Source organism: Camelus bactrianus, chromosome 8 (genome assembly GCF_048773025.1).
Source record: "Camelus bactrianus isolate YW-2024 breed Bactrian camel chromosome 8, ASM4877302v1, whole genome shotgun sequence".
Classification (NCBI taxonomy): Eukaryota; Metazoa; Chordata; class Mammalia; order Artiodactyla; family Camelidae; genus Camelus; species Camelus bactrianus.
The window spans coordinates 50,776,545-50,803,792 of NC_133546.1; the positions used below are offsets into that span (position 1 = coordinate 50,776,545).

The 27,248-nt window shown below is 36.1% G+C and overlaps 1 protein-coding gene across 1 annotated transcript in view; it reads right to left on the reverse strand.

The window, feature by feature from the left end:
* GRIK2 (glutamate ionotropic receptor kainate type subunit 2) overlaps window positions 1-27,248 on the reverse strand; it is a 926,084-nt gene that overhangs the window by 688,125 nt on the left and 210,711 nt on the right. The window lies entirely within an intron of this gene.

Sequence of the window (27,248 nt, forward strand, 5' to 3'; positions counted from 1 at the left end):
ACAGTTGGACTTATTTACAAAACAGAAACAGACTCACAGACATAGAAAACAAACTTATAGTTACCAGGGGATAGAAGGTGGGGTGGAGGAATAAATTGGGGGTTTGAGATTTGCAGATACTAACTACTATGTATAAAATACATAAACAACAAGGTCCTACTGTATAGCACAGGGAACTATATTCAATTATCTTGCAGTTACCTATAATGAAAAAGAATAGGAAAAGGAATAAATATATATATATAACTGAGTTACTATGCTGCACACTAGAAATTAACATTATAAACTGACTATACTTCAATTAAAAAGAAAAAAAATTTTTTTGCCCATTTTTACTTTAACTTCTACATTACTTGCTATTTCTTCTTGTTTTTGGCCTGAACTCTAGAGAAATCAGATTTGTAAACTTTGTAATATCCTACTCTGCAATCTTCCTGGCAATATTTATTACCCTGCTCAGTTCATGAACACATGTACATACACAGACACACACAGACACACACACACACACACTTTGCTGACTGTGGACTCATACTGGTCTAAGTTCAAATCCTATGTACATACTTCCCTTTCTAAATACCTCCCTCTCTAGGCCACAGTCTCCTCAAGTGTGAAAACAAAGTAATATTCCTACTTCAGAGCTCTGTTTTGAGAATTAAATAGGATAAGGATACATAGTGCCCCACATGGTGCCAGTACCTAGTAGATCTTAAACTGCTCTCCTCCTCATTATTTTAATATTATTTCACATGTAAAATGTAATGGAGCTCCTTGAGGCAAGTCAACTTCCTCTGTCCTTCACACTGGGCACCAGAACCATGACTCCACTGGAAAGATGGGTCCTTCAAATCCCTGGATCCATTTTTAATAACACCTAGAAGAGTTCTTTGTTTGAAGGTGTTCTGGCAATGAGAAAAGTATTTGTGGGCAATGACTGAATTGACTCTCCATAAAGAAAACTACACAAAGTTTATCATAAGGTGTGAATGTCGGTTCCAGCTCACCTCCTCTTCAGTGAGGAACTGGCATGTCACTTAGCCAGTGTCATCAGGGTGATAACACTTGTCTTGGCCCTGCCTGAAACCTCTTCTGGATTTTGTCACATGCAGATTCCTCCTTGTTTGTGCCTACAGGAACTTCTTTGTCTTCTCACCACTAAGTCCTTGAACCTGACTGCGTCCTTACCCTTATTCTTTGCCTTCTCTTCTGTTATAATGGAAGACATGACCTGCCAACCCTCTACTGTGCGCCAGGTCCTGCTCCTATTCTCCTTCTCAGAGGCTTTTATTCTGCAGTCACCTTTCTCTCCTGTATTATTGATTCCTTCTTGACCACACCATTCCCATCTGCCATTGACATGTTCTAGGATAGGCTCTCCTTAAAATGTAAACCTTCTCTGTCAGTCCTCCTGTAGTTAATGTCCCATCTCTGATCCCCTTCACAGCAAAACTTGTCAAAAATCTGCTCTCGCCTTCACTTCCTCAACTTCTGTTCACTCTTCAATCATTCTGGTTGCTTTCACGACTGAGTCAGAATTCTACCTCTGGCAATCAGGAAACCATCATCTGGTCAAATCCAAGCCCATCTCGATGATCTTCTCTGCCCTGGCCTCTTAGCAGCAGTCACAGAGCACCCACTTGTTCTTAAAATATTTTCCCTTCATTTCCATGGTGTCACACAATCTTGGTTTTCCTTCTATTCTATCCTCTATCTCCTCTGCTGGGTCATCCTCCTTTCCAGCTTCTAAATAGTGGAGAACCTTAGGGCTCAGTTCTGAGAGGTTTGTTCTTAATCTTTCTGTATTTAATCTCTCCAGCTCCATGGACAGAACTGCTGCTTTTGAATTAACTTCCAAAATCTTATCTCTAACACCAAGATCCTCTCTTCATACCCTTGTATTTCTACCTAGATAGTCAAAAGGCATCTCATACTCGACATGTTCTAAATCAATCTCTTACCATAACCCCCTCAGTTCTTCCAATCTTTCCCATCTCAGTAAATGGCACCATCATCTTTCCTGTTTCACAAGAGAAGCATGTAGCCTTACCTGTGAATCCTCTTCCCCCCTCCCCAATTCAATCTAATTAAGTCCTGCCTATTATTTCCAACTATGAAATATGTCTCAAAATATTCTTTTTACTTTACCTCTGATGCCACAATGCCCAGGTAAGCCATCATCATCCTTTCTTGTTACCTGAGCAGAGAACTTGGAGAAAAGGGGGAGTAAATCATAATGCTGATATGTTCACATGGCAAGGAGTTTCCCATTCTTCAGCCCTATCTTTCCAGGAAGGAATTTTAATGGATAGGAGAAGTATACGATGTATAATTACACATACTCCATTAGAAGAGAAATAGCAGTGAGGAAGAAACGGGATTACAAATACAAAGAGTACATGGATCAAATAGACATGATATTCCTTTTTTGGAGGTCCCTAAAGATTGATTGGGAGGAAAGCATAATGGTAATAGTTTAAAAATTAAATTAGAAATAAATCCATGTTCTGCATGTGTTAATCCAAAAGACTCCAAAATGCATCAGCTTTGTCTTTCCAATCTGGATATGTTAAATCTGCCACTTTTTTCTGAAAGATCAAAATCTTTGTGTTTTCAATATGCTGTGGCAATAAATGAGATTTAAGATATCCTTTGATAGAAAATGTCTCCTCATGTGTGAAGTTAGAACTTAAAATAATCCTCATTTGTTGCTCTTGTGTCCCCACATATCCACAGCCCAAGAAATAGTCATTTGGGACATTGTTAGCTAATTCCTTCATGCTCTAAAGTAATAAATTACCGGGACATAAATGCATAATTTAATGTTGACTCAGTTTTTATTGTGGGAGATAGCAAATACCTCTTTCCATTTGAGTTACCTTCCAGTCCTCTTACTGGTCTCTTCACTTTGGGGAGCAGGGAGTTACTAATTTGTATGTCTGTTTGTTTGCTCTGCCTAGCTCTACGCCACCTTTCCAAAGCCTGGCATAGGAGAGATGATGCAATGAAAAGATGGAAAGACAGCCACCCTCCGTGAATCCTCTGTTTACATTTACCTCCATGGTTGCCTTTCCCTGCTCTCTAGAGAAGACAGAGTCTCAGCTGTGGTTTCCAAATATTTTAATGGAACTAAAATTTTACTTTGGTTTCTTCCATTGCCATCTCTATTTTTCTAATGTCTACCAACCAGTAATTTTTCTCCTGATCCCCACTTTCCAAGATAACTTTATTTTCCTCCACTATTCCTTTGAATATCTCTCAGCCAATCAGAATTCCAATGCTACCCTACTCTATAGTACATTCTCACTATAGTTTTGTTAAATACATGTGTGTTACTTTACTCTCTTAAGACATCTTTTTAATTCCCTCTTGCCTGACTGTCATTCTGTCTGATTGCATTTTTCAATTATAGGTCTTTCTTATTCTAAATTTCCACTTCTGTTACCGCTTCTATATTTTTACCCCTATCAAATTCATAGTAGCTCTTAGCCACACCTTTTCTGATCTTTACATTTTTCTCCCATGATATTCTTTATTCTTGGTTTATTCAGAAGAATTACTAAAATCATGGCTCCTTTTTTCCTCATGTATTCTCCAAAGTCTGATCCATTTTTCCCCCACCAATCTGAAGCTTACAGAAAATTCATTATTAACAAGGATTTCAATTATCTTAAACATGCCTCTTGTGTTCAATCCAAATGAGTTTCTAATCAGTGTTCCCTGGTTGAACAACTCTTCTCAGCTCCCTGGGGCAGATCTTCACTGTGATTCTTCCTCGAAGGCATCGCCCCCAGCATCCTCTTAGAGCCTGGACAACTTCTTTCCAGCTTACTCTCAAGCTCCTCCCTAAACTAGTCCTTATTTTAAAAAAAATTAATATCTAGGCCAACTTAGATAATGTGAGTCTGCTTTCCTCTTTTTTTCCCTTCTGTGTCTCTTTTCTAAACTCAGCTTCTCACTATCACTCCTCTCTTTTAAAGTCCACATTTGCAGGTAGCCTGGACACTGACAGTAGGCTTGGCTCGAGCTGAGGACTGACCGCCACTGAGACCTCATCACAGGCTAACTCTGTCTTGTGGGTCCCCAAAAGAATCACAGTAGCCTGAGCAAATACTGAATTGCTGCCTTTCTCCAACACCTCCCACACCTGACCTTCCTGAGGTTTTGGCTGTAGAATGAAAATGGAAGCTCTGAAAATTGTTTTAGGGGTCCTGAACTCTTTAGTCCCGGTATTTTCTGTAAATTAAATGTGCTTTGCTTTTCTTACTCTTTGTTCTTCCTGTACCCCTCATCCTGGGGGCAGTCACGCGGCCTTAGCAGAAATACAAGCCTCTCATATGAGCAGAAGAGGATCCACGAACTAAATTCAGGAGGAACTCTATTTGAACTCTGTTTGCTCTAGTACTTGTAACGACTTCTAACTTGGAAATTACAGGGGTCTGCTGTGATCGAGTCTGGCAGGGTATCACAATCAAAGAAACACAGCCAAACAAACAAGAGTAAATAAAAATGATTTAAAACCTGCATCCGTCCCTTAAAAAAGCCCAAAAGGCACAGGACAATAGCTTTAAAATCCTTTCTAGGCATCACCACTATGCTCGATACTCTTCACATAGGCAGAGATTCTCACAAAAACTCAACTCGTATTTTCTCTCTTTCCATATTTTCTCTCTTTCTATATTTTCTCTCTGGCTAAAAGTCACTCCTTCTTTAGTTCATGAATGTAGCAGTCCCCTTTGTCTATGCACCACTTTCCAATTTCCCTTCCTTCATGCTCATGCCATGAACTTCATCCACTATCTCTTCCCCAGGAACCCAAGCTCTCCCCTTGTGAAACTCTCCAAAGTGCAAAAGAAAGAGGTATGGTGCATCTGCTTCTCTCACAAGAACCAGCGCATCACCCAAACTCTGTACAAAAAAGAAAAGCCCATGAATGACCCATTAATGAAGAATGGATACCTTCCACCTTTAAAGGTGGCACAGGAGTGAGAAAACCTATAAATATGGTGAAAATCTTACTGTATTTTCTTTTTTCAAAGTTCAAATCCACATTGCTTGACTGTCTCCTGCACACACACGCAAAAAAATCTTGAGATATTTTCTGACTATACTTCTCCCTCTATGATGTGTTTATAATGTAACCTTTCTACATAAAGGTCTAGAATTGATCAGCATATGGACCTAGCATATACAAAGCACTTCTGGAATGTGGTAGTGAAAAGAACCACTAGCCTAAGAGTTAGAAGATCTGAAATTAAACTCTGCACTATCACTGGCTGAATGACACTTAACAAGTCACCTGCTGTCTTAGCTTGGGCTCTCCAGAAGCAGACCCCAAGACAAATATTTAAGTACAATGAGTTGACTTAGAAAATGACGCCAAGAAACATGAGTAGTTGAGTGGCGAAGTGAGGCAGAGAAAGGAAAGAAGTGAGTAACAGACATACTCTGAATTGAGTTACCATCGTGGCAACTGGCGCTCAATCCCGCTGGAAACTCTAGGAGACCATATAGGAGATACCCGCGAAGTTACTCCACTCCAGGATGAAGGAGATGGGGTATTTAAACAGTAATTTCTATCAGACATTGGGTAAAAGCTTTTTTGTGGAGGAAGTTGTTAATTCTAGTCTGCCCTTAGAACAGACAAAGAAGGATCTCTGATCAGAGTTAGCACTCAGTCAAAGAGTCATAAATCCTCTCAGTTGGAAGATTTTTGCAGGTGCATGGAAATAGTAAAATCAAGGGGCTATGAGTAGGACACTGTAGTGTCTTGCTATACTCTTTCGCTTGTACTATTCAGATTCATTCACACCTCAGGAAGGCACTCCATCCTATCACTGATACACAATTTTTTTTTTTTTGTAAAATTACCTTAGGAATGTTAGCAGAATAAACTACAGTCCCCACTGCTTCAGCTGATTCCAAGACCATAATTGATATGCATTATCTCCTTTCTTTATCATCCATGCTAGTTTTTCTTCCTCTTCAACCAGTGTCTCAGCCTCTCTAGTTGCTTGCCTGGTAAAGCGACCCAGACTCAGCCTTGAGGGGTTTGAGTCCTGGCTCCTGTACATTGTCAGAATGTGGCTGCTGCAGTGCCCATTTGAAATTATCAGGCAAGGAAGCACCAAGAGGCCCCTCACTGAATCCCCTGGGCTCTAGACATGCTCTTTCTTTCCCCCACTAGGTAGCAGCAACTCTATCTCCTCTGGATAATCAGGGTCCGTTGTCCGGCCGGTATGGTAATTTCTTTCTTTGCCTACCTGTCTACTATTTTGAGAAGCACAAAATTACTAGATGATAGTCCTAACTAAGGTGTAATGGAACACTTACCCTGTCTATTGACAGAAGACTTACTTCCCATTCTGGGAACCAAGACCTCTAATCCAACAGAGTTTCAAGTTGTAGAAACTGGAATCACAAATTCCCCAATCAAATTGATGTTAAAACGGGCCACTCTTACCTTCATCCCTTGATCCATTTTCCATCTATCAGGGACACAGAGCCACATAATAGCTAGCAATTCAAAGTATGTAATAATTCTTTAAGGAGCACCCCATGGCCACAAAGCTTCCCTCCCAAGCTGGCTTCATAACTGTGCCCTTAGGGACTAAATGACACAGCATTTCATCAGGCCAGCAGTTTCTGGGCGATGTATATGATGGTAGAACTAATGGGTCCCTAGGTTGTATGTATGTTCACTGTTGAACCTTGAACCCTGTAAGTGCTGCTCCTGATCCAAGCAATGTCATGTGGGATTCCATTATGATAAATCAGCCACTTTGTAGGCCCTCTGACTGTGGTTGCTGAACAGGCAAAAGGTCACATTTATCGTCAATTTGAAAGCAAGCTGGCAGGCACAGAAATGACAAATGCCAAAGGGATATGGGTGGGGTGCTGACATTATCCGCAAACTCCCTGAATCTGTCTCCTCATCTATAAATTGGACGAAACAGCAACACACCTCAAAGGATTTCTATGAGGATCTCCTTTTGAAGAAATGTAAGCTATAAACATTCAGTTTTTTGATAGAAGCTACGAAAGAAATAAATATCATCACTTCAGCCTCCAGAAAATGAGAATCTATCTTGAGTTATCTTTTACATTATATTTCATACTTAGCCATCTGTGGCTAATATGTGACTTTAAATCTAAGATATAAAAATGAGGAAACTAAAAAGAAAAGCTATCAATTTACAAATAAAAAAACAGAAAATTAAGCTTTCCATTTCCAAAAGGATTGTTGCTATTAATAATATATACAAAAGAAACTAAGAATAATTAGTTTTTCAGAATAAAATCTGTAATGAAATATTTGGGCAATTGATGAAGGGGAAAGTCATTTACTTGCTCATGTTTGATTGACATTTTAATCTAATATATTAAATTAAAGAATTCATTTATCTGAGAAAACTTTATCACTGAATGATACACTTGATTACAAAGATTAATAAAAGTAAACTTTAAAATAGATTTTAAAATATTATTTTATAACTTACTGAATTGCTTTAAATGTCTCAGTGGTATTTTCTTTCTACAAAGATCAGCTAAAAATATTTTATACTCAGTAAGCATGTATTCATTTTGTGATAATCAAGTTTCTGTTAAGCAGTATTAATTTTTGTGGATTTTATAGGGAAACCAGTGGCACAGCCTCAGGAGCATGAGGCCACATGGTGAGACGCAAGAGCCAGTCTAGTAGAAAGAGAAGGTTTACCAGGAAAGAAAGGGCACTAGGCTGAGACTGTAAAGAAGAAGAAAGAAAGTTTAATGGCACAGAAAGAGCATTTTTGTACTAAGTTATTTTTAAAAGAGAAAGAACAGATCTGCCTTAGTTGGTCCAAATAGTAATGTTCACAAGTGAGATCATCTTGGGGAGACAGAACGCGCTCTCTTGGAAGAATGAGAGTGTCGACTGTCAGATTTGGTTATCAACTACATCTTTGAAAAACACTTACTTTCAATGAGAGACAGTTTCTATTGGTATAAATTTTCTCTATTTGTCTTTCCTTTTTCATTTGTTATTATGGTTAATTGTAGTTGCTTTAACTAAAATGTGTATGTATCTTGCTATAAATAAATATGAACAATAACTTTTACAACAGTACTGTAAAGCCGGTCTGCATATTCCTGAGGCTGTTCAGTTATTCACTCATAACTAAGGAACATCTAGTATCTCTTCTCACCCAGTGCCAGTCACACATGAGTGAGCACAAAATCTCAGCTGCATCTGAGAAATCTAGTTAGATCCGTCTCAAACCTCAAAGTAATAAGAAAAATAATGGGCAACTCACACCCGGTAAAAAGACAGGGTGACCCTTCACATCCTTTGACAAAGGGCAAACATGAAAAGAAAAAATGCATTAGTAACAACAAATTCCTGTCTCAAGGCTTAGGGCTGGGCAAACCAGGACTTAGAACTATACTAACATTCAAGATCAATGTTCCCTTTTGTTCACATGGAGAACCCTAGACATGATTAAAGGTCTGTCCCTTGACCACATCCCCTCTTGTGCTCTTTCTACAAACAAAATAATGCTTTCCTTCTCATAAGCCTTAGAGATGGCTATATCATAGCCTCATCCTCACACTCAGGAAAAATTTATATAATACTGTAAAGCAGATTGACTTTATGTATTTTACCACCTGCAACAAAAAAGCTGGTTTTAAAATATATATAATATGTATATATGTATATATATTCATACTTATATATAACATATACAGTTTATATATGTGATAAGCTTTATTCTTAACTTCTTGATGAGTTATACTTTTCTTCGATCAGCATAGAAGTATTTCTATGCAGTATTTAAAAACAGAAATCTAAAGAAGATAGTATTTTTGGCAATACCAGGAGGAAAGTTTATTTTTTTCCACTACAATGCACAAAAGCAGAGTTTATTTTCTTTACACTTGGATGATATTTTAAACATTATTTTTCATAGTACCTTAAAAGAAATGTATATCTCAAGGTATTTAATGATGAATGCAATCCCCAAAAAACAAGGATATATGCAAAAAGGAAAAAAAATAAAATGTTTAAGTAGAGAAACAAGTTATATGATTGCCAGGACAGAAATCATTTTTAATTAGAAGGTAATGATTAGAATCAGAATTCCAAACCCCTGGTCTTACAGTTTATAGTAACATAATTTTCTGTGAAATTTAAATACCTAGAAATTGGATTAAATTCTGTCAAAATGGAAGGCTAGACCAAATATTTTGCCAGAAAAGGATGTTCAATTCAATTTGAAAGTTTTAAACTGACCACCAGTAACATTATAAGAATTGAAACACTTCTGGTCTATTTAAAGGAGAATATAAAAGAATTAAAAGACATAGTTTCTGCATTTATGGTATTTGGAGAACTATTATTTCATATGTTTATTCTATTATGCTTTCTTTTCTTTTCTTGCTTAACAATTTGATTTAGACTTAATTTACATAACTGACAAGATATTCAACTAACCTAATCACCATACCACAATTCTAAATATCAAATATAAACAGATACTCATTTTCCCTACTTGTTTCAAACACCTGGATTTTCAAAGACAGCAAATTTCAATGCAAAGGAAATTCTGTGCACTAAAAATGCCACCTTTATGTAATACTGCTATTAAACGCCTACTACAATCATCTTATAAATTTACAAGCCTGTCTTAGAACACTTTAATTAATGGATACCTAAAATGTTTAACAAAAAAATTGTAATTCTAATTTAAATTCAAATATCTAAAACTATCTTAATAAGTAAACCTAATAAAGTAAATGTATTTGAGTTCAACAGTATGAATGTGCTCTGAATATTCAGAATTCTTCTCAAATGACTATATTAAAAAAAATGAAAAAGAATGGAAAATAGGATGGGAAAGGAACTAATATTTATTGAATGCTTTTCTCTGTGTTTTTCTGTGTTCAATGCATTACATAGATCATCTTAAATAGCAATTGTCTTCCCTTCTGTACTCTGAATCAAGGATTGGCAGATTTTTTTCTGCAAAGAGTCAAATAGTAAATATTTTAGGCTTTACTGGTGTCTGTCACAACTATTAACTGTCAGTGTAGCATAAAAGCAGCCATAGATTGTATATAACTAAATGAAATGCCTGTGTACCAATAACATTTTATTTATTAAAACTGAAATCTTGGAGTATCATGTAATTTTTATGTCAAAATATTTTTATTCTTGTGACTTCTTTGAACTATTTTTAAGGTAAAAATTATTCTTAGCTTGTGAGTTGCATACAAACAGTTATTAGACTGGATTTGACCCACAGCCTGCAGTTTGCTGACCTCTGCTCTAAATCTACCTCAGTATGATCCATATTTTAACAAATTAAAGTATTGGTATTTTACCAAGTTAAGTTAAATTGATGGTTTAATCAAATATCTTTTTACTTTTATTCATCTCTGATGCCTCTATGGGGTATATCTGCTTATGTGTTAATTTTTCGTCACCCAAAACAATCCCATAAACTTGGATAGAAATTTATAGCTAAAATCAAGCTGAAATGTTACAATTTTAATTTCATTAATTTAAAAATTAAATTTAAAATGTCATGCTTATTGCTCTACAATGAATGCTAAAGTACTTTTTAAAAAATAAAACTTAAAAAGATGATTGGTACGACAGTCAAAAAACTGTATTTCATACTATATAGAAAAGTATGTTCATTTAGATAAGTTGTGAAAACAAGCATGAATTCAAAAACACTTCAGGTAGGATTCAGATCAAGATGACAGAGCAGAAGGACACAGAACTCATCCCCGCCCCCCCCCCAGCAAAAATACATCTATGTGTGAAGCAATTCTCACTGAAAACTAACGAGAGCCTGGCAGAAAGAGTCTTGTACTACCAAGGCTGGAAGAAGAATTGACACGGAATTGGGTAGGAAGGGAAAAGGAGCAATGAGGCCAGGACCTGTGCCCCTGGGAGGGGACTCAGAGGAAAAGGGAGATTACATGGGAAGAGATCTTCTCTGGGGAGTGAGTTGTTTGAGCCTCATATTGGGTGCCCCAGCTCTGGGGTCCAACACAGGGAAGACAAGTCATCTTAGCTGGTTAGAAAACAAATGAGACAAGCAGAACCTTGACCCCACTCCCGAAGTGCACGCAGACACTTGCTTACTCCTGAAACAAGATGTAGAGAGTAGATCGAAACTGCATGTGACTCAGGCCAGTTTCCTGTGACTGTTCTGAAGTGCAGCCCAGCCTAAGCCAAGCACTCACTCCAGCCCCACTTGCTTTGCAGTGTAGCTCCACACTAGGGCAAGGGCTGCCAAGGGTGAAGGGAATGCTCAGCTGTGAGGGACGGAGCCAGCCCAGACTGGGAATAGAATCTGAATGGGGTAGGGGTTGGGGCTGTCATCACTGGCAATTACAGAGGCAGTGCATCAGAAGCAGACCTGGACTCTGTCTGCAGCCAGGACAGTCACAGCCCACCCCCAGACTCATGCTGAGCCCCTCTCCAGGCCCTCTTGTCCCAGCACTGCTCCCCTCTAGGGCAAGGGTTCTGGAGCTGGGACAAGGGAGAACACACACTTAGAGGGAACAGAGCCAGGTCAAATCTCAAGGTTTCTGTTCCAGCAACTTGGGGCCCTACTCATCCCTCAATAGGGTAGTGTTGGCCACTGAGCAGAGGAGAAGCCCTGGCTCACCCCTGGCTCTGGTTTTAGCCCTGCCATCTCCAGCCTTCCTACCAAAGTGATAGCTGCCAGCACAACCTGGGCAAAGATGTGACTTATGTTCACATCAAATCCAGGTCTCCCACCAAATCCACTAGGCACACACAGACTGTATAGTGACACTCCCACACAAGGACATCCTTTCAAGACTGGAATAGGTCACTGATTTCATAAACACAGAGAAAGTTAAACAAAATGAGAAGACAGAGGAATTGCTTCAACTAAAAGAGCAAGAGAAAACTCCTGAAAAAACTAATGAAGCAGGAATAAATAATTTACAATAATTTACTAAAGAGTTCAAAGCATTAATAATAGGAATGCTAACTGATTTAGGAAAGAGAAGAGATTAACACAGTGAGAATTTTAAGAAGGAACTAAAAAAAAAAAAAAAAAACCCAGTCAGAACTGAAGAATAAAATAACTGCAATGAAAATCACACCAGAATGAATTAACAGCAGACTAGGTGATACAGAAGAATGCATAAGTGATCTGTAAGATAAAATGACAAAAAGCATCCAATCAGAACAGGAAAAGAAAAAACACATTTAAAAAATGAAGAGTTTAAGGATTATCAACAATCACATTATAAGGGTCCCAGAAGGAGAGGACAGAGAGAAAGGGGTAGAAAATGTATTTGAAGAAAATATGACTGAAAACTTCCTGAACCTGAAGAAAGAAACAGATATCCAAATATAGAAATAAATAAACAGAAAGTGGAAAAGATCAACGAAACCAAGAATTGTTTTTTTTGAAAAGAAAAACAAAATTGAGAAACCTCTAGCCAGGTTCGTTAAGAAAATAAAAAAAAAGAGAGAGGATCCAAATAAAGTAAGAAGGAAAGAGGGAAAATAATAACTGATATTATAGAGACACAAAACAGAGATGCTACACACAGTTATATGCCAACAATTTGGACAACATAAAAGAAATGGACCAATTTCCAGAAATATACAACCTTCCAAAATTAAATCAGGAAGAAACAGACAATCTGAACAGACTGATCACTAGAAGCAAAATTGAATTTGTAATACAAAAAATTCCCAACAAACAAAAGTCCAAGACACATAACATAAATTCCCAGCAAACATAAGTCCAAGACTTATATTCATAGGATAATTCTATCAAACATATAAAGAAGAGCTAATACCTATCCTTTTCAAAATATTCCAAAAAATTGAAGAGGACAAAACATTTCCAAATTCATCTTAAGAGATCACCATTATCCTGATACCAAAACTAGACAGATACTACAAAAAAAAAAAAAAAAAGAAAAGAAAGAAAGAAAATTACAGGCCAATATCTGTGATAAATATAGATGCAAAAATCCTCAACACCGTATTAGCAAACTGGATCCAAAAATGCATAAAAAGTATCATACAACATGATCAAGTGGGATTTATTCCCGGGATGCAAGAATGGTTTAATAGCTGCAAATCAATAAATGTGATGCACCACATTAACAAAACAGAGGATACAAATCACATGATCATCTCAATAGATGCAGAAAAAGCATCTGACAGAATTCAACATCCATTCATGATAAAAACTGTCACCAAAGCAGGTATAGAGGGAACATATCTCAACATAATAAAAATCATTTATGGCAAATCGACAGCTGACATCATACTCAACAATGAAAGGCTGAAAGCTTTTCCCTGAAAATCAGGAATAACAGAAGGACACCCACTCTCACCTCTTCCATTTGACATAGTATTGAAAATCCTAATCAGCAATCAGACAAGAAAAAGAAATAAAAGGCATCCAAATTGGAAAGGAAGAAGTAAAACCGTCACTATCTGTAGATGACATGATACTATATATAGCAAACTCTAAAGTCTCCACAAAAAAACCTATTGAAACTAATAAATGAATTCAGTAAAGTTGCAGGATACAAGATTAACATACAGAAATCTGTTGCTTTACTATACACTAATAATGCATTATCAGAAAGAGAAAATAAGAAAATAATCCAGTTTAAAACCACATCAAAAAGAATAAAATACATAGAGAAAACTTAATCAAGGGGGTGAAAGACATCCTCTGAAAGCTGTAAGACACTGATAAAAGAAATCAATGATACAAAGAATTGGAAAAATATCCTTGTTCATGGACTGGAAAAATTAACATTTTAAAGTATCCATACGACTGAAGGCAATGTACAGATTTAATGCAATCCCTTGAAAAACACTCATGACATTTTTCACAGAACTAGAACAAATAATCCTAAAATTTATATGGAACACAAAAGACCCCAAATTGCTAAAGCAATCTTGAGGAAAAAGAACAAAGCTGGAGGTATCATACTCCCTGACATCAGACTACACTACAAAATTACTGTGATCAAAACAGCATGGTGCTGGCACAAAAACAGACACACTGATCAATGGAACAGAATAAAGAGCCCAGAAATAAACCTACTCACCTATAGGCAATTAATCTACAACAAAGGAGGCAAGAATACGGGATGGAGAAGACAGACTCTTCAATACGTGGTGTTGAGAAAAAAGAATGAAATTAGAACATTCTCTAACACCATATACAAAAATAAACTGAAAATGTATTAAAGACCTAAACTTAAGACCAGAACCATAAAACTCCTGGAAGGAAACAGCCAGAACACTCTCTGACATAAATTGTACCAATATTTTTTTGGCTCTGTCTCCTAAGGCAAAAGAGACAAAAGCAAAAATAAACAAATGGGGTCTAATTAAACTTAAAAGCTTTTGCACAGCAAAGGAAACCACTGACAAAATGAAAAGACAACCTACAGAATGGGAGAAAATATTTGCAAGTGATATGACAAATAAGAGATTAATATTCCCAAAATATAAACAGCTCATACAATTCAATACTAAAAACAAAACAAAACAAAACCACCACCTAGTCAAAAACTGAGCAGAATTCCTGAATAGATTTTATCCCAAAGAAGACATATAGATGGCCAATAGGCACATGAAAAGATGCCCAACATCACTAACCATCAGAGAAATGCAATCAAAACCATGAGATAGATATCACCTCACACCAGTAAAAATGGCTATTATCAAAAGTCTACAAATCACAAATATTGTCAATGATGTGGAGAAAAGGAAACCCTACTGTTGGGAATGTAAATTGGCTCAGCCACTATGAAAACCAGTACAGAAATTCTGCAAAAAACTAAAAATAAAACCAGCAATTCCACTCCTGGGCATACACTCAAAGAAAATGAAAACACTAAAGATACTTACATCCCAATGTTCACAGTGGCATTATTTACAGTAGCCATGATATGGAAGCCACCTAAGTGTTCATCAACAGATGAATGGACAAAGAAGTTGTATATATTGTGAATGAAAAATGCTGCCAGCCATATCAGTAAACAAAGTATGCTGTGGCCATCAAGTCATCATTAGCTACTGCCACTCTTGACAGTGAACGGAGGGAACTCAGGATGCAGACACGCAGGCAGTCTGGCCTCTGCTGCCACCCCCGAATCATGCACCCTGAGGGAATTCAGGATGTGAAAACAGTGGCCCTAGATGCTAGGTGCATCTCAAAGGAATGATTTCAATGAGCCCAGACCTTTGCACCTTTCCATACATAGAAAAGCACTAAATTCCTTAACATGAACTATCTGGTTTTCTTTAATTAATAGTAATCTTTTAATGTTCCAACCACCTGGTCTTTGTTGCAAAAACTCCTATATATCCTGGCTCCTCCCTTGCCTAGTCAGAACAGTCTGTCTCTTAGGGTGATCTGAGAGGCTGCCTCCCAGTCTGAGTCCTCAGAAAGTCTGCCAAATAAAACATAATTCTCAACTAATAGTTTTGTATTTTATTTCAGCTGACAATATATATGTGTCTGTGTGTGTGTATACACATATGTGTGTGTGTGTGCAATGGAATATTACTCAGCCATAAAAGAGAATGAAATTTTGCCGTTTGCAATAATATGGATGGACTTAAGAGGTATTATGCTTAGTGAATAAGTCAGACAGAAAAGACAAACACTGTGTGTTATTACTTATATGTAGAACCTAAAAAGTTTAAAAAGCAAATGAATATAACAAAACATAAATACACTCAAAGATATAGAGAGCAAATGTGTTTACTAGTGGGGAGAGGGAAAGAGGAGAGCAAGATTGGGTAGAAGACTGAGAGACAAAGTTTTATGTATAAAATAAGCAACAATGATATATGGTACAGCACAGGGAAATATAATTTATTTTGTAATAACTTTAAATGGAGCATAAGCTAGAAAAATATTGAATCAGTATGCTGTATACCTGAAACAAATAATGTAAATCAACTATATTTCAATTAAAGAAATAACTTCAGCTAGTAAGAATTTCAGAAGATATTTTTGAAGAACTAAGAGCTCCTGTGACATGACCATCTCTCGATTTTTTTCTTCTACATGTTTGATCACTTTCCAGCCCTCTGAGTGTAGCTTACTCTCCTCCTGGAATGTTCTTCTGACCATACTTGACCTGGGTAATTCAGACCTCTCTATACACTTCCTCACAATGCTACTTCCTCACAATAGTCTTTCCAACCTCTCTATACACTTAGATCTCCCCTTTTTATCTTCCCATAACACTATTTTTTTCACAGAATTTGTTATAAGTATACAAACCTTTTTCTTTCTATTGATTCGCTGTCTATTTCACCTACTAGGTAGAATTTCCACGTGGGTAGCAGGTGACACAGAGGATGCACCTGAAGATCTAGTGTTAAAACTTTCATTTGTGCTTCTTTTCATCTCATCACATCAAAACTTATTCTTGAGTTAGTTCATTTTATGTACTTGGTATATTAGCAAAATAGTACAGGCATGCAATTTATAAATAAATATGCATGGTTCATTATCAAATATTTTTCTAATAGAGATATTCAATCAAACAAGTTTTAAAAACATTGCCCTAGATCATAAACTCCATCAGAAGAAGGATTGTCTGTCTCTGCACCCTCTAAATGGCCTTGCACATGATCATCTTCAATAAATACTTGTTTAATAGGTAAATGAATAATAAGCATCTCCAATTTACTATCCTTAATAATTAGTTGGAGTTATTTTATGTATTCTAGAGTAACTAAAACTGTATCTGTAAAGACAAATTATCCTAGGCTTGCTTTAATAAATAGACAAAAATCAATTCATAAATAATAGCATACATTTGCATATAAACAATGTTCTAAAGTCTTCTAAAATTATGTTGTCTCTTTCACAAAGGTTAAACACCCCCACCATCTTCTTTAAGCTATTCATCTATTCAGTTAAAACTTTCTTCAAGATAATACAAAGGGAAATGTCAGCCTTTGCATAGGATCACAAATTCCAAATTAAATAGAATCTGAATTAATGAGGTTTTATCATATCATCAAACCAACAAAAATCACTTACTACGTTCAAAGTCATTACTTCCTTTTTTTTTAAATGATAAATTTAACTTTTAAGTAAATGTATGCTCAGTGATTCTCTAAGCCCTATGGTACATTCATGTCTTGCAACATGTCTTGCAAAACATTAAAATAACTATTGTTAGTAAACTTCATGTCTTCAGTATGATTAACATCATATTTCTATAATTTTTCCAAATCATACAGTTGCTTTATTATTTCCTTTACTACAGCCTTCTTAGACATACTGAAAATATAAAAACTTTTTTTCCTATTTTTAACATAATCTTTTGGATATAATAGGTTTTTTTGGTTTATTTAAAGCAATTCCAATTATCTGCCCCAAATTTCTTTTATCCCCCGCTTCCTGTACTTTCCTTTAAGCTGCAAGAACCTGCACTGGTAAGCTGTCAGGATGAAGTGACAGAAAACTTAGCAGGGCCTTGATCTCTGATATTTCCTAGTCTGTTTCTCTGCAATCAAAGCAGAAAGAGTAAGTTGAAAAATTAAGTTCAGCAGCTGGTGACCGACACTAATCTTCATATACAATTACTTGTAGTATTTCCTTTCTTTGTTGATTTATTCAATGGTCAATATTTATGAAACACTCTATATGCCAAGTGTTATAGACTCAGGGATGAACAAAACAGACTTAGGTCCTGCCTTCATGAAGGTCACTGACCAGCAAGGGAGTTTTACACCTGCAAATAGATATGTGAGTATATCCCTGCAAGTTGTGATAAATGCTAAAAATCAAAAGAACATCTTTTCCAATCACATTCTACCTACAAACTGGTGATTTAATAAACACAATCATAATAGAAAAAGGAACTTTTAAAAAAATCCCACTCTGGATAATTGGCAAATAGATGAGCATTAGCCAAGACTCGCCTGGTTAGAATTCAAACACTGCTATGCTGAATCACTCTCAGTACTGTAACCACTCTTGCCTAGCTTTCTCGTCAGCCTTTTTCTCAGTATGCTTGAATCTTTCATGGTTACTCTGTATAGGAATGTTACAAAGGGCAAGGTGGGATGTGGGAGTTAGAGGAAGTCAGAACTTAATTTTTTTAACTATCTGTAAAATATTAAAATGTCTACTGTGATAAACATTAAGGAACACTGCAACAAAGGCAGGGAGAAACAGGTGACAGTTAAAATATTGACAGTGCAATGGTCACTCTTAGGCACTAGTCAGAAAAAAAATACATACATAGAATACGATTGCATTTGGCTATGGACTACATATATATATATTTATATATATAAATGAATACAAGGAATATATGTATATACATGCTTGGCTAAGAAATATATATGTATGTAACATATGTACATATATTCCATATACACACACACACACATATATATACACACATATATTTCCTAGCCAGATGCAATCAGGCCAGTTCTAACTGAAATGAGTATCTTTTTCCAAGCACAGCTAGGTTGTGATGACCAACAAAGTCCAACACACTCCTACTGTACTCACATTCCAAGCCAAAATAGCATTTTCAGTTGTATGTACCAACGTATTTAACATCATCTAAAGAATAGTTATTCTTCAGTTTCTGCTGTGGAATTAATTATCTTAATTATCTTTTTTATGAGCTTCTAAAGCAATTATCAATGTAAACCTACAAGACAAATGAAAACATGGTTTAATTATTACCATTTGTTGGTTCGCAAACTTAGGAACTTTCCCAGTGAAATCTGAAACTGGCCCCCAAGCAGAGAGGGCAAAGGGAGACCCATGTAAAAGGCAGACCACTCCAGATCTAATAAGCAAGGGAACTTAGGAAGCTTCTCTTGGGTGACTGTAAGATGAGTCGATCTCCACATTAGCCCATAAGAATCTTAAAAATTTATATAGAGTCCTTACTGGGGCTCAGTCATGTGTTCATGTAGTCCAGATGATCTCAGCATCACATGGCTATCTCAAGGCTGCACCCCTGAACACAGCTCCCACTGTGGGAACAGTCGGCAGAAGTTACATTCCAAGGATGGGGAGGGGTGAGGAGCCTCCTACTATCTGAGTCCAGCTCATTGCTCAACTGGGAGTCACGTCCTCCCGACGCTCTCCTCCAGCACCGTTAGTTCAGGAAATGTGTAGTAATTCACTGAGGAGGGGAAGCTTTGAATGAGGACATTATGTGTGGAACAACAGCACTAAGAATTGGACTTTCCTTTCTCCTTGATTGTCATTTCCTTTTTAATGGACATTCTTCTTAATATTGTTATTATTTGGGGTTTCTTTTATTTAACACATGGGGAAGCAAAATACATATCCTTATACAAAAATACAAGTGTGCTGATAAGTTATTTCTACTTGCCAGCTTTCCCAAGGTAAGGACGCTGACTCGGATTTAGGTGCGTTTTTATTATAATTGCTATTTGCTGATCCAATTAGCATTATAGAGAATTCTGTTTTCTCATATTTCTAGGCAGATCTTAATCTCTTCTCTAATTTAATTTTGTGATTGTTCAAAAACACTGTTTTTGCATGCATCTATAAATAGCTGAATTTTAGATTTTTAGGATGGCAGCATTTCTTCTGTCAGGTATCTTCTAAACTGATCTTCTGTCCTCATTTATTTTCTTGTTGTTACTTATCTTTTACTTAAGTGAGAGGATAATTTTAATGGCTAAAGATATTCCCTCTTTATCATATGCTGCATTTGATATATTGTTATGGACTTTTCATACATTTAAGGACTTAAATACATTTAAGTTTTGTGACATCTTGAATTTCAGTATAGTTAAGAAACTAGCCTCTACCTCTATAAGGTGAAATGGACATTTCTTTCCCTTCCTTCTTTTTATTTAATCAGTTATTATTTTTTCCATTAAACTTTAAGCAAGCCCCCAGAATAGCTACCCAGCAATATTTTAATCCACAGCAATATTTCAATCAATCAATCAATCAATCAACCAACCAATCAATCAATGTCACAGTGACCAACACCTCACTCTTCTGCCAAGTCTAAATGCAACACAAGATTCTTTGGTCTCTTAAGGAAGAACTTTGGGCTGAGAGAGAGCAGAATACTTGAAATTGGCCCTTCCTCTGAAGACACTTTGTGGTGAGGTTGCCTGGGGCAGCTCTCCCTCAGCCGTCTTTGCCCTGTTCACATCCTCAACCGTGAAGTTCCATAACTCACTGGGAACACAACACTTTTATCTGAAGCAAATTTTAATTCATTTCTAGAAAAATGGCATTTCTCCCCATCAGCAGAGGAAGGTGAAGGATGACTGAACCTTGAGCAAAGGAGAGACAGAGGAAAGAAGAGGTGAGCTAGGAGTGTCACCTTTGAACGCAAGGAATGAGTAGTTCTGTCTAAAATTGACAGAGCAAGAAATATAAGTGAAACTGATTTCTTTACAGTAACAAATGTAAAAAATAGATGAACTAAAAATAATGATATATTAGGAAGAAAGGAGACATAAGATGGGAGGTGATGTGAATGAGTTAAGGCTTTGTCTATTGACTTCTTGCTAGAATAGATTATGTCTAACGTTGATAAATCAAGAAAGAAAAGTAAAAGCACACTATTTGGGGGGCCAGACTGAGTGAGAAGAAGAACTGAAAATGGAAAAGTGGGACTGGGATTAGTGCAGGGTGGAGCAGAAGACAGGGAGGGTTGAGCGACATGAGACCTTTGTGCAATTTATATTTAAACCATGTGCATGTACTCCTGTGATAAAAAGTAAACAGCATAAGAGGCAAAACAAATTCAATACCATTCCTAGCATAATCAACAGTTAGACAGTATCTTCTCATAATAAAATGCAATAACAGGGTATGTCAATGACTATGAATTACTTTTGCCTTAAAATGAACCTAAATGTAATTGACACTTATATTTTAACCACCAGTTTATTGGAAATGTATGGAATAAAGAAATTTTTAAGCTAAACAAGAAGGAAGCAATCAACCAAATTCCAGAATGTCAGACATTCTAAAGGACAAATGATCTAGTTTCTAACAAACCAATGACAAATAAAAAGGGTGGGGGAGGAGACTATCACAGCATAAAAGGGACTTAAGAGACATAAAATACAAATATAATACACAAAATACAATTGATTCTTGATTTGAATAAACCAACTGTAAAAATTCATCTTTGAGAAACAGGGAAATTTGAATATAGACTGGATATCAGATGACATTCAGAAATTACAATTAATTAGAACAGGTGTGATAATGACAGAATAAGTACGTTAAAAATGTCTCTGCAGTTACAGATGAATATTAAAGTATTTATGGGTAAAATGACATATTTTGTATTTGCTTTAAAAATATCCAAGCAGAATTAAATGTTGAGGGTAACAGTGATAAACAAAAAAATGATGCAAATAAATAAATCTCCAGGTGATGAGTACACTGGAATTCGTTATACAGAGTACTATATAATGTGTATATTTGAAAGTTTCTACAATAAAGAGATTTTTAAATTTTAGGAAGTAAACGGTTTCAGATGTATTGAGAGATTTTGTTTAGTAATAGATGATTGAAGAGAAATATTAAAATATATAGAAAAGCAAAATTAACATGGAAATCATAAAATGCCATTGTGATAGATACCATTCCAAATCATTCTCAGTTTGTGTAAGAAAGTAGTGGCTTCCACTTGAAGAAATATGATTTATCCTGAGAGACATGAACTAAGAGCCAGACAAGAGTGCTGAGCTGCTTCTAGGGTTGGTTTGTGACAATTTGGAAAACCCTCTGGACCCAGCTACTGTAGACTTGCCTTGGAAACAGGCTACAAGTGAACATTAAAAGAATTGTTAAGTTGTGAGTACAGCCAATACTAGTGTTGAGTATTTCTGGCTGAAGAAAAGAACACTGTACAAAGAAGCTTCCTCCCTCACACCCCAAGGAGCACGTGGGTTGGGCAGGAAAGTGCACTGGCAGGGGTGGCAGTAAAAGAGCAGGAGACTTCGCCCTAACCGTACCACTTACGTGGACAAATTACAGGGGCAACACCTGCTTCCTGTCTCGCTGGAAACCTGGTAAAGCAACCAGCATTCAGGAATAATGCAAAGTCCTTCACCCTCAAGGGAGGGCTTCTCAATTCTGGCTCTTGCAACATGGCTAAGAAAAACAGGATGGGTCCTTTCAACATGAGAAAACAGCCCTGGGTATTCTTGGAAGTATCAGTGAAGAAGAAGCCCAAGGTGAGAAAAACATTTTACTAGTTTTTCTAGGAAGATGCTCTACTGATATGTCAAATGTTGGTGACTGTTTATTGAAAAGCCATTATTTGCTCCGTAAACAATTAAGAAGAGTATCTCAGTTAAATACATATTTGTATAAAATGATCATGTGTACACACTCCTTATTTCACTTAATAAATTGTGAACATGTTAGTACATAAACCATAATGTTATCTTGCTTGCAAGTATTCCATTATAGTACTGCACTTCAGTTTGCTCAATTTACCCTCTATATCCAACACTTAAGATTGTTTTCCAATGTTTACTATTATAAAAAATGACCCAATGGATATTTTTATAGTTAAATTTTTCTGCTTATCTTTATATTTTCCTAGGATGAATTTCAAGGAGTCAATATGGTATTGTGAATGAGCAAAACAAAGTGAACTGCCCCAAAAAAGAGCTTAGTGTATGTACAGCATCAAATATAAGACAAAGCAGGTATCATGGATTAGGGTAGAATAGAATTATTTTACAATAAGTGCAACTGAGGCAATTGCTTAGCTATCCATCAGATTTATTTTTTATACCCTTCTTTGTTATATAAACAGTTTAAGATGGCTTACTAAGATATGTATTACATAGCAGCATGTAAATCAATGAAGTCAGGACACTCTCCTACACCATATACAAAAATAAGCTCAAAATGGCTTAAAGACTTAAAAATAAGACAAGACACAATAAGCCTCCTAGAAGAAAACATAGGTAAAACATTCTCTGACATAAATCTTAGCAATGTTCTCCTAGGGCAGTCTACCCGGCAACAGAAATAAAAGCAAAACTTAACAAATGGGACCTAATTAAACTTATAAGCTTTTGCACAGCAAAGGAAACTATAAGCAAAACAAAACAACAACCTACAGAATGGGAGACAATATTTGCAAATGATGCAATTGACAAAGGTTTAATTTCCAGAATATATGAACAGCTCATACAACTTCACAACAAAAAAACAAACATTGCAATCCAAAGATGGACAGAAGACATAAACAAACAATTCTCCAATGAAAACATACAAATGGCCAATAGAAACATGAAAAGATGATCAATATTGCTAATTATCAGAAAAATGCAAATCAAAACTACAATGAGGTATCACCTCACACTAGTCAGAGTGGCCATCATTCAAAAGTCCACGAATGATAAATGTTGGAGAGGCTGTAGAGAAAAGGAAACCCTCCTACACTGTTTGTGGGAACATAGTTTGGTGCAACCATTATGGAAAACAGTATGGAGATTCCTCAAAAGACTAAAAATAGAGTTACCATATGATCCAGCAATCCCGCTCCTGGGCATATACCTGGAGGAAACTAATTTGAAAAGATACATGCACCCCAATGTTCATAGTAGCACTATATACAATAGCCAAGACATGGAACCAACCTAAATGTCCATCGACAGATGACTGGATAAAGAAGTTGTGGTATATTTATACAATGGAATACTACTCAGTCATAAAAAAGAATAAAATAATGGCATTTGCAGCAACATGGATAGATGTAGAGATTGTCATTATAAGTGAAGAAAGCCAGAAAGATAAGGAAAAATACCATATGATATCACTCATATGTGGAATCTTTAAAAAAAAAGAAAAAGAGGACACTAATGAATTCATCTACAAAACAGAAACAGACCTGTAGACATAGTAAACAATCTTATGGTTACCAGGGGAAAGGGGGTGGGTAGGGATAAATTTGAGAGTTTGAGATCTGCAAATGTTAGCCACTATTTATAAAAATAGATAAATAAATGAATAAATAAATAAAAATAAAAACAAGTTTCTTCTGTATAGCACAGGGAACTATATTCAATATCTTATAACCTTTAATGAAAAAGAATATGAAAACGAATATTTGTATGTATATGCATGACTGAGACACTGTGCTGTACACCAGAAATTGACACATTATAACTGACTGTACTTCAATTGAAAAAAAAATTCTGTATCATGGAGCAAGATAAGGTAAATTTTAGATGGGAGAAATGAAGTAAGTAGAAAACAAAGACAGAAAGAGAGTGTGGGTTTTTTTAATGCATGCTTTAAAACACCATATATTTGCTGGACATAAGCCACAAACTTTAACTTTTCAGCATCAAATGAGAAGACAGAAAGTAGCTGTAGTTATTTAATTCACATACATAATGAGATAAAGACAACCTAGTTGCTAGGAAGAAGCACAAATACTTGTCTGTTATGCCCTGAAGGAAATTCCCCCCAGGTTCTCTTGGAGAACAAGGTATAAATGAAATGGACAGCACCCTTACAGTAAGCACAGCAATGCGTTTCTTCAGGCTGTTTACTGCAATATCATTCAACAAAAGTCAATGGCATCATGTTGAAGTGCAAGTGAATACAAACCACACAGGGGAAGGTGGGCAGCAAAATGCGGTCCACCCAGGCAGCAACCTATTGTACTGATTTCATGCAGGAATAGAGTATCTGAAGGAGGATGAAGAGCATATTTTTTAGCTCAGTCCCTCTTAAGTACAGTTTCTCTCCACCAGAGCTTTGCTAGATGTTGAACATTAGTGAGTTAATACTTCCTGAAATGTACTATCAGTGTAGCCATGTTAAAAGTGGTGAATGGAACCATGAAACCCCCTACAAGGATATATAAACCTTGGTATAAATTCAGCTCAGCTTTCCAAAGTAAGCAGTGCAAGTAACAGTTTAGATGGAATAACTTAGTTAATGGGTCCATCCTCCTTGCATCATGGTTGTAATTAAATACTTACGTAATGATATATTTAATATGTAACATTCCTGTTAGACCGTAAGCTTTGAGGGCAGGAATCATAGCTATTTCATTCATACAGAACTGAAATATCATAGGCATTTACAACCTACCACTACCCACCTACATGCATCTTGCATGGAATACTGACCTATAAATTCAGGCTTGTAATTTATTAGGCAAAGAGTGGCACACATTTTTGACAGAATGTTCAGTAAATTTGGTCTACAATTTGAGGGGATTAAAAGAGCTTCTGTTTTATGAAAAGGAGTACACTAAAACTTGGGATCTCTCATCATTAAATTCTACCACTTGAGTTGGTGAACATGCAAGCAAGAGCCAAAGGCCAAAATTAAGAGACAGTTTCTTGATAATGTTAATATCGGGAATTCCTCCCCAGTTGCTTCATTTAGCTTAAAACTTTAATCATATTCTATCTGGGTTCTGCAAAGTTTGAAGCAAGGGCCTTTGCTCAGTAAACTGGAAAAGGTAAATTTTCCCAGTGGTAATTTCCCATAGGCATTGTACTTGTTAAACAAAAGAATCTCTAATTGATGGAAATGTAGGCACCCATGGAACTCCTAGTCCGCAGCTCTTTTTTTCTTAGGATACACTCTGACTATTGGTAGATGAAAGGATAGGATAGGGGTGGTGGAGAAAAGGAAGGAACATATGGGCCTTCTCTATATTCTTAGTCCTTGTTTTCTTTGTATATGTTTATCCAGCATGCAGACCACTTTGTAACATGTCCTGCACTACGAGGCACCTGGATCCTATCTTGTATATATTCCATATTTTTAAATAAATTGTTACACATTTTTGAATTATTTAATAAGGTATCCAATAGCATGTTTTTCCTAAATAAATTAGCAAAACATGACTCCCTTTTGAGATTCTGAGATCTCCCATTCACAAGTTATAAAGAGTCCAAAATAAGTTACAGTAATATCATAATGAATTCTATGCTAAGAATACTGGCTCTATGAAAATTTTCTTTTTAAAAAAATTATTAAAGTATAGTTGATTTACAATGTTGTATCTGTTTCGATGTATAGCATAGTGATTCAGTTATACATATACACATTCTTTTTCATATCTTTTTACATTATGGTTATTACAGGATATTGAATATAGTTCCCTATGCTGTACAGTAGGACATTGTTGTTTATCTATTTTATATATAGTAGTTCATACATGCTAATTCCAAACTCTTAATCTATCCTTCCCCATCTCTTATCCTTTTTGGTAATCGTAAGTTTGTTTTCTATGTCTGTGAGTCTGTTTTTGTTTTGTAAATAAGTTCATTTGTATCATATTTCAGATTCCACATGTAAGTGATATCATATAGTACTTGTCTTTCTCTTTCTGACTTACTTCACTTAGTATGATCATCTCTAGGTCCGTTCATGTTGCTGAAAATGGCATCATCTCATTCTTTTTTATGGTTGAGTAGTATTCCATATCCTCTTATCTGCTATGAACATTGGGGTGCATGTATCTTTTTGAATTATATTTTTCTCTGGATATATGCCCAGGAGTGGGATTGTCAGATCACATGGAAACTCTATTTTTAGTTTTTTAAGGAACTTCCATACTGTTTTCCATCATGGCTGCACCAATTTACATTCTCTCCAACAGTGTAGGAGCATACTCTTTTCTGTGAAGATTTTCTTATTTGTATTTTTGTTTTTGCTCTGGAAGAACATGTAGAATGAAGGTAACACTGTTCCTCCAGTGAGTCAACAAACATCTGAATGCTTGTAACATGCCAGACAACGGTCTATGCATTATGACATCAATTTCAAATACTTGAAATGATACTTTTAAAGACATAGAACACAGTAGTCCTTGATAAATATCATATAACTAAAGCACAGTAAGATATGTGGGTACCAAGAGATGCAGAGCAAATGTCAAGAGTCAACATGAGCAAGTAAATAGGACCAGTATCTTCCAGGTTTGACCACCTCAACTAAAACAGATGATCAGTTGAGGGATGCCAAGGTACTCATGGTTCCCATGTTTTTATTTTCTATCTTGGAGAAATATGCTTTTTGTCAACTTGTAATTAGAACATGACTTACATTTCACAATTTAAAGAGTCAGTTTTAAGTTGATCACAGCAACAATTCTTTTTTTCTGTTAGCATACATGGAACAAGTGTAGTCTCCTCTGAACTCTGATACATACACACTCTTGATGTTCTTATTTATTTATCCACAATT